This window comes from Lynx canadensis, chromosome D1 (assembly GCF_007474595.2).
Source record: "Lynx canadensis isolate LIC74 chromosome D1, mLynCan4.pri.v2, whole genome shotgun sequence".
NCBI classification, from domain to species: Eukaryota; Metazoa; Chordata; class Mammalia; order Carnivora; family Felidae; genus Lynx; species Lynx canadensis.
In genome coordinates this window covers 12,371,669-12,385,704 of record NC_044312.2, presented here as the reverse complement: position 1 = coordinate 12,385,704, position 14,036 = coordinate 12,371,669, and the positions used below count along the sequence as shown (strand labels likewise).

General features: G+C 38.6%; 1 pseudogene; it reads left to right on the top strand.

The window, feature by feature from the left end:
• Positions 1-604: 604 nt before the first annotated feature.
• LOC115525416 lies at positions 605-9,512 on the top strand (annotated as a pseudogene).
• The last annotated feature ends 4,524 nt before the right edge of the window (positions 9,513-14,036 follow it).

The window sequence follows — 14,036 nt, the reverse complement described above, 5'->3', positions numbered from 1 at the left end:
TCAACACCAAAAATAATACTAACCTTATTTAAAAAATAGGCAGGGGACCTGAATAGTCATTTTTCAAATAAGTCATACACATAACCATCAGACACATGAAAAGATGCTCAACGTCACTCATCATTGGAGAAATGCAAATCAAAAGCACAATGAGCTATCACCTCACAGCTGTCAGAATGGCACCGAGACAAGAAATAACAAGTGTTAGCAAATATGTGGAGAAAAAGGAACTCTAGTGCACTATTGGTGGGAATATAAATGCATCCTGTAGGCAAAAACAATGGGAAGATTCCTTGAAGGTTAAAAATAGTAATACCTTGGGTCACCTGAGTGGCTCAAGTCGGTTGAGCATCTGACTCGGCATAGGTCATGATCTCGCAATTTATGGGTGTGGGCACTGCATCAGGCTCACGGATGTCACTGTGGAGCTGTCTTGCCTCTGCCACCATTTGTACCCTCTCTCTCAAATAAGCTTTAAAAAAACATAGACAAGCCATCCAGTAACTGTACTTCTGGGTATTTACCTGTAGAAAATGAAAACCCTCATTCAGAAAGACATATGTACCCTTATGTTTACTGAAACATTACTTAGATGAGCCAAGATATGGCTAAGTGTCCATCAATTGAAGAATGGATAAAGAAGATACAAGGTACATACAAAATAGAAGATTACTCAGCCATGAAAAAGAATGGAATATTGCCATTTGCATCAACATGGATGGAACTAGAGGATATTATGCTAAGTGAATTAAGGCAAATACCTATGATTTCATTTATATGTGGAATCTAAAATATAAACAAATAAAGAAAAACAGAAATCGACTCAGAACTATTGGTTGCCTTGAGGAGAGAGCAGAGTAGGGATAAGCATAACACATAAAGGGGATTAAGAAGTACCATCTTCCATTTATAAATAATAGTATAACAACTTTGTATAGTGACACATGGTTACATTGACTGTGGTGAACATTTTGTAATGTACAGAAATGGCAAATCGCTATGTCATATACCTGGCAGAAATGTAACATTGTATATCAATAAAGTTGAAAATAAATTTTTAAGATATTTACACATCTTTCAAAATTATCAGTTTAAATAATACTGATGATAATAGGCAAATAAACAATACAATTCATAACTAAAATGACTTGAAGAGGTTCATTTCATTATGTCACATACCTGGTAATGTCAGCTTGGGTCTGGTCTAAACTTACTGATCTCATTCTATCAATGGAACACTTCAATGAAATCCTTATACCCTGAACTATCACTGATCCCGTTAAAGTCACCAACAGAGACTGAGCAAAGAATAAAGGGAATCATAGAGAAACCAGACCCGCTGACCCCACCCAGATCTTTCACCTGCATGAACACCACCCCTAGTGCTGCACACAGCACAGCACCGTTCTCCACGGTGGGCGGGGGGTGGGGGGGGGGTGGGGGGGGCAGTTAGACATCCTAACGGAGGTAAGGGGCCCCTTGGGATGCAGGAAGGAAATTGGTGGTGATTCCCTGAGGGCTGGGATCTGGGATGTGCTCCCCATCTCAAAAAGCAGGCACGACACGAATGGAGGCAGACTTCAACAACAGCACCTACCTTGTCAGCTTCAGTCTGTTCTGGGAAGGCCAGGTCTCCATCTCTCCTGATCATCCACCCCAGTGAAGGAGTATTCTGGAGGGCAAAGAGCCAAGGCTATGACAGGGTTATTTTCAATGGTAAATTTGTTAATGGAACTACTCATGTCTTCATTGAATTTGGCCTGACCCCAAACTCACGTATGAGCTGTGGGAGTACTTGTATACCCAAGACCAAGAAGCCTTCTACCACCTGAAACCTCAGGACACACACTGTGAGGCTCTGACTCACAGGGCCACCAGGAATTGAGAAATGTCTTATCTTGCTGTGAAGGAAAAAAGCCTTTTTGTACACATCAATATACTTTTAGATACCCGGGAAGTTCTGTGGGCAGAGCTACATTCAATTAATATTGAACACAACACTTTCCGATAGCTGTCCTACTCGATATGTGGAGTGTTTAGGAGACCCCTTTTTATGATTTCCACTCCCAAGGTTGGCATTCTCACCAAAATGTTCCTGCCCAAAGTGGAACTCGGTATTATATGTACCTGTACTTTCCCGTGAAAACACACATCCTTTACCACAGACCTAGGTCTTACAAAATATGTTCAGTGTAAAGGTATTCTGATATGTGTTTAAAATGTTATGCCAAAAAAAAGGATTCTTTGATGAAGTATGGAACGTCCATGTACGTTCATCCCCTATATCAAATTGTGTAAATTCTACCTCTTAAATATCTTTTGCATTTATCCACTTCTCTCCAAGCCTAGTGCTGCTGAGTTCAGATCATCATCATCTCATCTAGATTACTTGTCACAGCTTCCCTCCCACCAAATTTACCCTCCCTAATCGGTTGTCTATACTGCATCCTAAGTAACCTTTCCAAAAATCCAACTTCTACTGGTCATCTCCATTTGATCTCAAGATCAGATATTCCTCAGCATGTACTGCTCAGGCTGAAGGAGTCCATACTCCCCAGGTTGCGATGTAGTGATTCTTAAAATCCCCCAAACAGTCCTCCACAAACTGGGTTGAAAGCATATTTCTCCTATCAGAGCTGCATCAAGATCATGCCTTTCTTCCCTTACTCACAAACAGATGCTCACTTCCTGGCCTCCTGGATCTCTATTAAGCTGGAAAATTTCATTGCTTAGAATGAAGTATCAGGGTCTCTTCATAAGCCACTTTGTGAAGGGTAACTAGGTACCACCACAAATCCTTGAACTTACGGTCCAAGCCCTGAGAAAACCTGTCAGTTCCAGACTCCTTTGCTCCTTTCATAACTTCCTATAAGTTTCAAGGGCTCAGTCCATTTCCTCTTTTCATTCCTGAGGATTCACTTTTCCTAAGGTTGATGATAGACTGTAATGTTAGCTTCTCAACACTTTTCTTGGTGGTTTTCAAAGTCAAGTTTGCAGTCTTCCTCCCTTACACTTTCAAAAAATATGCTGAGAGGAAGTAAAGTATGGATAGCAAACATGGAAAAACAACACACATTTCAGGTCTTACGTACTTTTCCAGGTGTTGATCTGTAGTCTCTGAAAGAAGTAAAAGTTCAGTTGGGTTTCTGGTCTTTCCCTTTTATCTCTGATGGTGCACCTCACCAAATCTTTTCCTACCCACTAACCATCCTGAGGCCTAAAGTCACAGTAATGGATGAAAATGTGATCTCTTCCTTTTTCTGACTTGAACCTAAGGAGTCATCCACAGCAGAAAATTAAGTACCACTTCTATCCATTGTACCTAGCACCTGGATCCCCGTTCCCCCTTTATCCCCTTTCTGCTTGCTATCACTTACATACACATGTACACAGGTTTAAAACAGTGAGTCAAAGGGAGGATAAGAGCTTTGAAGCAGGAAGGTAGTCTTTCATCAGCTGGAGGAAAGAAATACAATGTACATTGATTCATGCATCAGACTAAACACCACTTTCTGCCAGCCACTTTGATAGATAATAGGGAAATAGCAGATCAGAAAAATGCATTACCTTCCTTGATAAGGTTTACAATTGTCAGAAGGCAAATTTCTAGGAAAAAATGGGAGGTAAGCACAGCAAGAAACATGTATAAAGAAATAAGCAGCAACCCTGTGACAAAAGGTCTGCAGACCATGCTAAAGAGCCTGAACTCCTCAAGGAAGCGGTTGGGATTTTAAAGAGTAATGAATAGTTACATTTGCAACTAGAAAGGGTGTTCTGGAAGTTGCGTTGAAAAATTTAGGTGGGGTAAAACTAGACAGCTTGGTTAATTAGAGGCCCACATTAATCCAAGAAAAATATTACATGAACTTCAAAAAATGATGTGTAAACGAGAGAAGACAACTTGCATATCAGGTAAATATTTTGAATCACAAATTTCGAGGACACACTGATTGCATGTGGCAGATGAGCAGAGTGGCCTTGGACTTGACGTGCTCTCAGACAGGGAGAGAGTTTTCCAAAATGCTAATCCACATACAATGCCCAATATATGCAAAATTCACAACAATAATAGTTGTCAGTTGTAGAAAATTTTAAGTTATTTCTTACTCACAAGCAAAAGAGTTCTATTACCTGTATTGTATGGACAGACAGAAGGCCAATTTATGATCTTATTTTTTGAAGGTCCAATGTGGCAGGTGAAATGATGAAACCTCCTAAAGTCATTGACATCTCCCAGTGTAACAGTAAGTTTGCTCTGTCCTATGGTAGGTGGTGCTTGTCCTGGATCTTCCAAGAGTCATTCTTACACAGGGGGATGGTGATCAGTACCAGTCCTAGTAATCATGGATTTCCTGGAGCTCAAGTCCTAGCAGGTGTCTGCGGTATCAATCACCTTGTATTTTAAAGAGAGAAATCAGTTCAAAGAAATTATTTCCAACTCGTTTTATAGCAGATTTCATAGCCATTTTTCCTAAAGGGGAAAGTATCAATATTCTACATTCATATTTAAACATGGTAGTGCATCTCCTAGAGTTGGTGATTCTGTCTGGGGCACTGTGCAAATGTCTTTGATGGTTACCCACGGCTTCAGAGTTGGAACATTTTGGTTTGGTTGGCCGAATTCTCTGTTGGCATAACTTCCTAACCTTTAGTTTATGCACTTAGCAATTTTATATGGAGTTTCCATTTTATTAAATGGGTTTTAGTGGCAACTGTAAAGCCATGTTACTTAGAATAATGTTTATACTAGGCTTTAAAATAACTTCCTTTAAAGCTTATCTGAGTTTACCAATAACATTCATTTTGAGATTTATTTCAACTAATGATTTATTGCCTAATATTTATTCATGTATTCTGCAAATGTTTATCAAGGTTCTAATAGATATGAGGCATTATGGGCAAATGGAGAAAAATAAATGTTCAGCAAGGTTGCAGTCTGAAAGACATTCAATGTAGCAATTCTATAAAGAAAGTAAAAGGTAGAGGGCTTATGTTAAAGTTTATATTTGACTTAGCCCTGAAGGATATCTGTAGACAAAGAATGAGGCAAAAGAGAAAACTCATAAGGATCATGAGTAAGATTGCCAGGCTTAGCAAATAATAATCTAGGGTATAATTTAGATTTGAGTAATTTTTAATTTTTTATGCATATTACATGAGATAAAGGGTAAATACTGCATGGGAAATTACTAAAAAAATTTATTGTTAGAAATAATTCAAGTTTAATTTGGTATCGATAGGCCAATGGAGTGGAAATATTTGAGGAAATACAGCAAAGGAAGAGACGAGAAAAAAGAAACTAAATCATGGAGGTTCTCATATACTATGCTGAGAATTTGAGGGTTCATTCAGAAGGCTTTTGAAAGCTACAAAAATCAACTAAGGAAGAAAGTGATACAATCCACTTTGTGCTTTAAAAGGCCATTTCACAAATTTAACAAAATGTGTATGACCTACAGAAAAAATGTTTTAATGTTACTAAGGGATATAAAATAAGGGTGTTTTTTTTCTTCTATTTATATACATTTTGTTGTTGGACGGGATGATTTGATGTTGAAAAGGTGTCATACTCTGAACGATAGAGAACAAACCGAGAAGTGCTGGAGGGAGGTGGGGGGGGGGGATGGGCTAGATGGGTGACGGCACTAAGGAGGGTACTTGCTATGATGAGCACCAGGTGTTATATGTAAGTGATGAATCACTAAATTCTACTCCCGAAACTAATATTACACTAATATTATGTTAATAATATTATATAAATATAATAAATATATAATATCATATATAAACTATAAAAAAAAAAGGTGTCATAATGGCTTAAAATAATACAAATATATCATCTTGCAGTTCTGTAGTTCAGTAGTCAAATATCTGTCTCACTGAGCTAAAATAAAAGTTGAGCAGGGCAGCATTCCTTTCTGGAGGCTGTAGGGCAGAATCAGCTTCCTCACCTTTTCCAGCTTCTAGAGGTGCCCTTGTTCCGCACAGCCCCCTTCCTCCATTTTCCAGAGCTACAACAGTAGGCCAAGTCCCCCATAACAGCTTTCTGATCCACTCTTCTGCCCTCCCTCTCCCACTTTTGAAGACTAATGAGATTTAGGTTGGTCCCACCTAGATCATCCAGGATTATCTCTCATCCCAAAATCCATACCTTTCATCACATTTGGAAACTCCCTTTTGCCATGGAAGGTAACACATTCACAGGTCCCAGGAATTAGAATGCAGATATCTTAGCAGAGGGGGGGATGCTAGTCTCCCTGCCATAATCTTTAATCAACAAGTCTAATGGAATCTTAATAATTCTGGAGTAGGCTTAACAGTATATTGATAATGTTAAGTAAAATAAACATTAAGACTAATCATAAGAAAATTTGTCGTAGGGGCACCTAGGACCTCATTGGACCTTCAAGAGTCAGTTGAGCATCTGACTCTTGATTTTGGCTCACGTCATGATCCCAGGGTGGTGGGACAGAGCCCCACGACAGGTCTACCCTGAGCATGGAGCCTTCTTAGGAATCTATCTCCCTTTCTGTCCCTCTCCTGCTTGTACTTTCTCTAAAATAAATAAAATGAAAAAAATTTTTAATTTTAATTAAAAAATTTGTTATATATTTGAGATAGTCTTTCAAAGCACTTAGTTTGATACATGGCAAAATGAATACGCTGACACATATATATTGTACAAGATATGGTTTACAATAAGAAGCACAAAGGCTATCTTCCTACCAAAGTATGCCAGTACATTAGGATTATTAAGATTCCAGGGTTATGATCGTCAGTCATCCAGGCGCAATGCTATCAAACCTCATAGAACCCCAAACATGTCACACTGAAGTTTTGATATAATTATAGGATTATAGAAACTCTCATGAGCAAGCCTAATCACTATGACTTAACAATTCTTTCAGGTAATCCTGGAATAGCTAGTTCAGAATTTTCCAATTCTTCCACTAGCACCATTTTTCCACTTTGTAGGTTACACAGTGCAACCATGCTTATGAATATTCTGTGGAGACAGACAGCCAGAGACTGCAAGGCCTCTGGGGGTGCTAAGCATGCAGAGTAAAGCAAAGACTGGGTGTGGTCTTCCAGGACCCATTCTCGCTTCCCTCTGTGGTAATAAAACATTGCAATTGTAGCTAGGCCCATGATCACCCAACTACAGGCTGTCTTCCTTGAAGCTGGTGGTAACCATAACTAGACTTTTGACTGGATTATGAGTGGAAGTGATATGGGAAACTTCTGGGTCATGCCTTTAAAAGTAAAACACCTTGACCTCTGCTTCCTACCGGCTGAACTCTCGATATAATTCTGAGAGATGAAAGATCCATGTTAGACGATGAGACTGAAGTCATAAGTTAAGAATAGCACCTCCATTGTGACGGTGGTATCATGGGTGCATGCATATGTTCAAACTCATTCAACTGTATACGTTAAATACATGCAGTAATTTGTATGCCAAGTATATCTCAATATAGCTATAAAAAATTAAAAAGTTAAGATTACCATACCTTCTCAAAAAAAAAAAAAAGTAGCAGAACAAGACAGAAAGTGTCCTTGAAAGCATGTAATGTCATATCAGCCCTGGCTTGCTCAGTTAGGACTGTTTTGTGGGGGATAAATAAATGTATAGGCTTAAGTCATTATTATTTGCTTTCTAGATAATACAGAATATGATATCAGTATAGAAATGCTTTGTAACAAACCTAAAATACAAGGCATGAACTCAGTGGTGGGGGAGGGGGGCATGTACTGAGTGAAAAGGAAACAAGACACGTAAAATATCTGAGGATTTTCATTATGCCATAGCAAAACTTTCGGTGCATTGCTGCCTGCAATGCCTTGGAAAGCAGACTATGTGCCAACAGAGCCTTTAAATCTAATGTAACTTGCTGGAAAATCTCAGAATATTGGTTTGCACTGTCTGCTGTATGTTAGTTTTTGTGAAATCCTATCTAAATATATCCATTCAAGCTACGTATTTCATAGTGTTTGGACTTTTTAAAATGCGGACATACTATATTTTAAGCTATTTTTTAACAAAAAAATATTCTTATAAAAATTTCATAGAAAAAATAAGACGACTGCTTCACTAATGGAACAAAGGTAAGTAATTTGGTGCAAGGACACCAACTGTCAGATCACTAATATTCAGGTTAGAGACAAAAGCCTAAGTCACTGAAGAGTCTGCAGTGATGGCAAAACTTCAAAACTTAGCTAACAACCAGATTTGGGAGAAAACGAACAAGGAGGAGTCAAGATGACTCAAAATCTCAAAGAAATGCATAGAAGTGGCTAAAACAAAGCTGGCGATCAAAGAATAGTAGGAGGAAGGAATTAGGAAACAGGAGTATGAGAAAGAAATCAAAAAGTGAAGGACAGAGAAAGATTAGATATTTAACTTACGCCAATAAAATCACTTACCACAAGTGTCTCTGTTATTAGAGTGAAAAATTAAAAGGATAATGCCAAGTCAGAATGAAGACTACTGTCCCTGGTGGTTATACTTCAGAAGGAAGGTGGATTACATTTTGTAACCAGATTCAGTTAAATACAATGGAGATAAATGGCTCTTTGAAGGGAACATTCATTTATCTCCTGGGAGACTCTACCTTGCATCACTGGATCGAACACTTATCCAAACTTGTAAAAAAGTATGTAATTATGTTATATTATTTTAGAAATTCAGGCTGATATTAAAGTACTATTAATGAGATCTCTATTCTCTCACTTTGATTGTCTTATTTTCAACTTCATTTCACTTTCTAGGTTTGAGCCTTTTAATTTAAAACGTTTTATTCCCATTTTCACAAGAAATGGTGTTTCTCCTTATAAATTCCAATGAAAACTTTACATTTTGATTGATATTTCACACATATGAACAGATAATCTACCCCAAAGCGTAGGATGTTCCAGTAAGAAATAATCTAGATGGATGACTATTTTAAATGATAGAATAATCATTGCCTTCAAGTTAAAATTTTATTTTTTTATAAACTTTTTTCATCTTCCTGGAACTGGAATTTTTGAGAAGCATTTATTCTTGGGTGCAGAAAGACACATTCAGATTCAGTGGCAAAAAATATAGGTACTCTTTTGTCACCCTTCAGCTCTACTCTGGGATATATTCCTCAGGAAACTGACGGGATATCAGATGACAAAAGCACAGCCATCGTCATCACACGTGGCCAACACTTCAGGCCCTTCCCCATTGACATTTTCATTTGCAGGGCCATGAATGCCCGAGAAGCTATTACACTACTATTCCTAAGAAGCCCAGCCACTAAAGTGATCTTTAAGACAGAAAACAGGAAGATGCACATACACACAGTCAGGTTTGGAAACTTCCGTGGTTACATTCAATATCGTACCATGAGGACATTTTCAAAGATCTCGGTGTGTATGTCACTGATGCCTGGGACATGACTATTACACAAGGCACTAATAGTGTCTACCTACATGACTGTGTAATTAGAAATCAGATCAACATGTTTTTAAACTCCATTTGCTAAAGCATAAATATACAAAACCCCTAGAACCAATCTCTACAAATAATTCGATTTGTATTTCAAAGAATCCATCTGGACAGGGGAAGGACATTTAAGAACAAACACAAACAATGTAGGATGCAAAGCCAAGAAAATCAGACATGAAGAATGATTATACCGTCCCTGGAGATTGTCTACATGTGATAATAAATGTTCATATTCCTTAAGCAGGTTTGGGTCATAGTTTCTGTTACTTGTGGCTGAAAGCATCCTAACTTGACACTTTATTAGGGTAAAAGAGAATAAACATGTGATCGTCTTGATGGTCTAAAACATACATTATCTAACATTTTCTGTAAAGGACTAGAAAATAAATGTTTTACACTTTGTAGTCCATTCATCTCTCTCACAACTGCTCAATTCTTCCATTGTAGGGTGAAAACAGCCATAGACATGTAAATGAATGAGTATGGCTATATTCCAATAAAACTTTACGACAATGAAAGCCAAATTTCGTATAGTTTTATTCTTCTTTAGATGTTCTCCCAGCTTAAAAAAAAATACAAAACCATTCTTAAACTTCCAGGGAAAATGGCAAAGTAGAAAGATCCTAGGCTCACCTTGTCCCATGGATACATCTAGGTAACACCTACATCAGTATAAATAACCCAGAAAATGACCCAAAGACTGGCAGAACAGACTCTCCACAGCTAAATGTATAAAAAAGGCCACATCAAAGAGGGTAAGAAGGGTGGAAACACAGGAGCCAAACTCACCAATGGGAGAGGGGAAAAGAACAGACCCCACACCGGGTACCCAGGCATGGGGAACTACACTGGGAAGATGAATCTCCATATTTGGCTTTAAAAACCAGAAAGGCCTAACTCTGTGAGCTCCCTCAATCAGTAGTGTTAACACCTGGAACTTTAAAAATCAGCAGGCTCAGCTCAGGGAGAGCCAAAGGGTGACAGGAAAGGGAGTCCCTGCCTTTAAAGAGGCAGCACAACAAACAGCCCTTTTGAGATACAACAGACAAGCAGCAGTTTGAAAAATGCCTGGGGTATACAGGAGGGAAATTTGTTTACTAAACTCAGAGTATGTGCTGAAGGGGTAGAGATCTTTGGGAGAATTCTCTAAGACAAAAGAGCTGGGAGATGCCATTCCCTCTCCCACCTCCCAGCTTAGATACACAGACATCTGCCAGAAACAGCCCAGCATGAAAACCCTACGCCTAGCTTGCTAACAGCATGCCCTGCGCCCACACTCTTCTGTGGACTCACCCCTGCAATCCAGCATCAGTGGGAGTTTTCCCGGGTGGCTGCAGATCGCCTCTTGTGGCAGAACAGGCAGGCCCTGTTGGTACCTTGTGATCTGCCCCTGTGTTCTCCTGTGGATCTATCTCCTCCAATGTGCCCTTGGCAGGAGTCCATCCAAAGCAGTGCTACCAACATGGCAGTGTGCAAGCAGCCCCAAGAAGGAGCTAGCACAACACCAAAGTGATTCCGACCCCAGCAAGAGGGGAAGATAACCACACACACCTCTCCAGCTGTGGACCCAGTAGTGGGCTGGGGGTAGACATCTGGTCTCACTACAGGCCACACCCACCAACAAAAGCTTCACAGGAGGATGACACAGGAACAGCACACTGCATTTTGGTTCTACCTCAGCTCTGGCAGATGCCTGGTCTGACTCAACTCAAGCCCAAGGCAGCCCCAGACTGGCCCACTAATAACACAAGGAGTAAACTCTGCTTACAATGATCAAAGAGAACAATTGCAGATAACTGGACTAAAGGCAAACATACATCAGCTCAACAGTAAGGTACACACAACACACACAGGAAACATGACTAAGTGCCAGGTTCTGGTGAACAGGGGAACACTGCACTGTTGACACTGTAGGATCTCTTTTTTATTAAGGCCACTACTTTCAAGAGCAACAGAATATAGCTGACTTCCCTAACACATAGAAAAAGAAACAGTGAATTAGAAGAAACAAGGAGGAGCGGGGCGCCTGGGTGGCTTGGTAGGTTAAGCGTCCGACTTCGGCTCAGGTCATGATCTCACGGTCCGTGAGTTCAAGCCCTGCGTCGGGCTCTGTGCTGACAACTCAGAGCCTGGAGCCTGTTTCGGATTCTGTGTCTCCCCCTCTCTCTGCCCCTCCCCTGTTCATGCTCTGTCTCTGTCTGTCTCAAAAATAAATAAACGTTAAAAAAAATAAAAAAAAAAAAAAAAGAAACGAGGAGATAGGCAAATATGTCTTAAATGAAAGAATAGAACAAAATCACAGCAAAACAGCTAAATAAAACAGAGATGAGCAATACACCTGATAGAGAATTTAAAGTAATGGTCATAAATGTACTCACTGGACTTAAGAGTGGAGGATCTCAGTAAGACCTTCAACAAAGAGACAGAAAATATGAAAGAGAACCAACCAGAGTTGAAGAACTCAATAGCTGAAATTTACAATACACTGCAGGTAATAAATGGTAGACTAAAGGAAGCAGATCATATCAGCAAGCTGGAAGACAGAAGAATGGAAAGCAACCAAAGAACAATAATAAATGAGAATAGGTTAAGGGAACTCTGCAACACCATCAAGCATGATAACATTTGCATTACAGGGATCCCAGATGAAGAAGAAAGAGAAAAGGGAGCAGAAAATTTATTTGAAGTAATAATAGCTCAAAATTTCCCTAAACTGGAAAAAGAAACAGACATCCAGATCCAAAAAGCACAGAGAAACCCAAAAAAAATCAACCCAAGGAGGTCTACACCACACAACACATAGTAATTAAAATGGCAAGAAGTCATCATAAAGAATTTTAAAAGCAGCAAAAGAAAACAGTTACATACAAGGGAAACCCCATAAGGCTATACACTGATCTTTCAGCAGAGTTTTGCAGGCCAGAAGGGAGTGGCAAGATACTGTCAAAGTGCTAAAAGGAAAAAACCTGCAACCAAGAATACTCTATCCAGCTAGGCTATCATTGAAAATAAAAGGCAAGACAAAGAGGTTCCCAGACCAACAAAACTTAAAAGAATTCATCACCACTAAACCAGCCTTATAAGAAATGTTAAAGGGGGGATTCTTTGAGTGGAAAGAAAGTACCATATGCAGAAGTAAGGAAAAAAATTCACAGGTACACATGAACATAAAAGGTAGTAGATTAATCACTTATAAATCCCATATGGAAGTTAAAGCACAAAAAGAGTACAATCAAGTACATCTGTAAAAATCAGTCATGGGATTCACAAAATAAAAGAACATAAAGTATGACACCATATACCTAAAACATGGTAGGGGGAGAGTAAAAATTCTCTCTTTTAGAGCACTTTTAGAATGGGTTCAATCATAAGTGACCATCATCCTAATATAGACTGCTATATGCACAAGATATTATATATAAACCTAATGGTGACCACAAATCAAAAAACCTGCAAAAAATAAAAAGGAACCCAAGTATGTCACTTAAAAAAGCCATCAAACCACAAGAGAGCAAGAGAAAAAAGGGGCAGAGAAAAAGTACAAAAACAACGATAAAACAAGTGACAAAATGGCAATAAGTAATACCTAACAATTATTTTGAATATAAATGGGTTAAATGCTCCAATCAAAAGACATAGGGTGACTTAATAAAAAACAAGACCCATTCATGTACTGTCTACAACAGCCTAATTTCAGACCTAAAGATACATGGAGATTGAAAGTGAAGGGATGATAAAACATTTATCATGCAAATGGAAGTGAAAACAAAACTCGTATCAGACAAAAGAGACTTTAAAACAAACACTGTCAAGAGCCAAAGAAGGACATTACATAATCATAAGAGAACAAGCAAACACGATATAACAATTGTAAATATTTGTGCATTCAATATGAGAGCACCTAAACATATAAAGCAGCTGTTAACAAACATAAAGAAACAGGTAGTAATACAGTAATAGTAGGGGAATTTAACACCTCACCTATATCAGTGGATAGATCATCCAAACAGAAAATCAACAAGGAAACAATGGTTTTGAATTACACATTGTACTAGATGGAGCTAACAGATATATTCAGAACATTCCATCCACCCAAAAACAGCAGAATACACATTCAAGTACACATGGAACATTCTCCAGAATAGATCACATACTGGCAAAAAAAAAAACCAGTCTCAGCAAATTTAAAAAGATTGAAATCTTTTCATGCATAATTTCCAACCACAATGGTATGAACTAGAAATCAACTGCATGGAAAAATCTGGAGAGAACACAAACACATGGAGGTTAAAGAACATGCTATCAACATCAATGGGTCAAAGATACAAAACAATCAATGGGTCAAAGATACAAAAATACTATTTTGAAAGAATACATGCACCCTGATGTGTACAGCAGCATTATCAACAATCACTAAATTATGGAAAGAGTCCAAATGTCCATCAATATTTGATGAATAAAGGAGAGATGTGGTATATACGTACAATGGAATATTATTACTCAGCCATCAAAAAGAATGAAATCTCGCCATTTGCAATGACATGGATGGAGCTAGAATGTA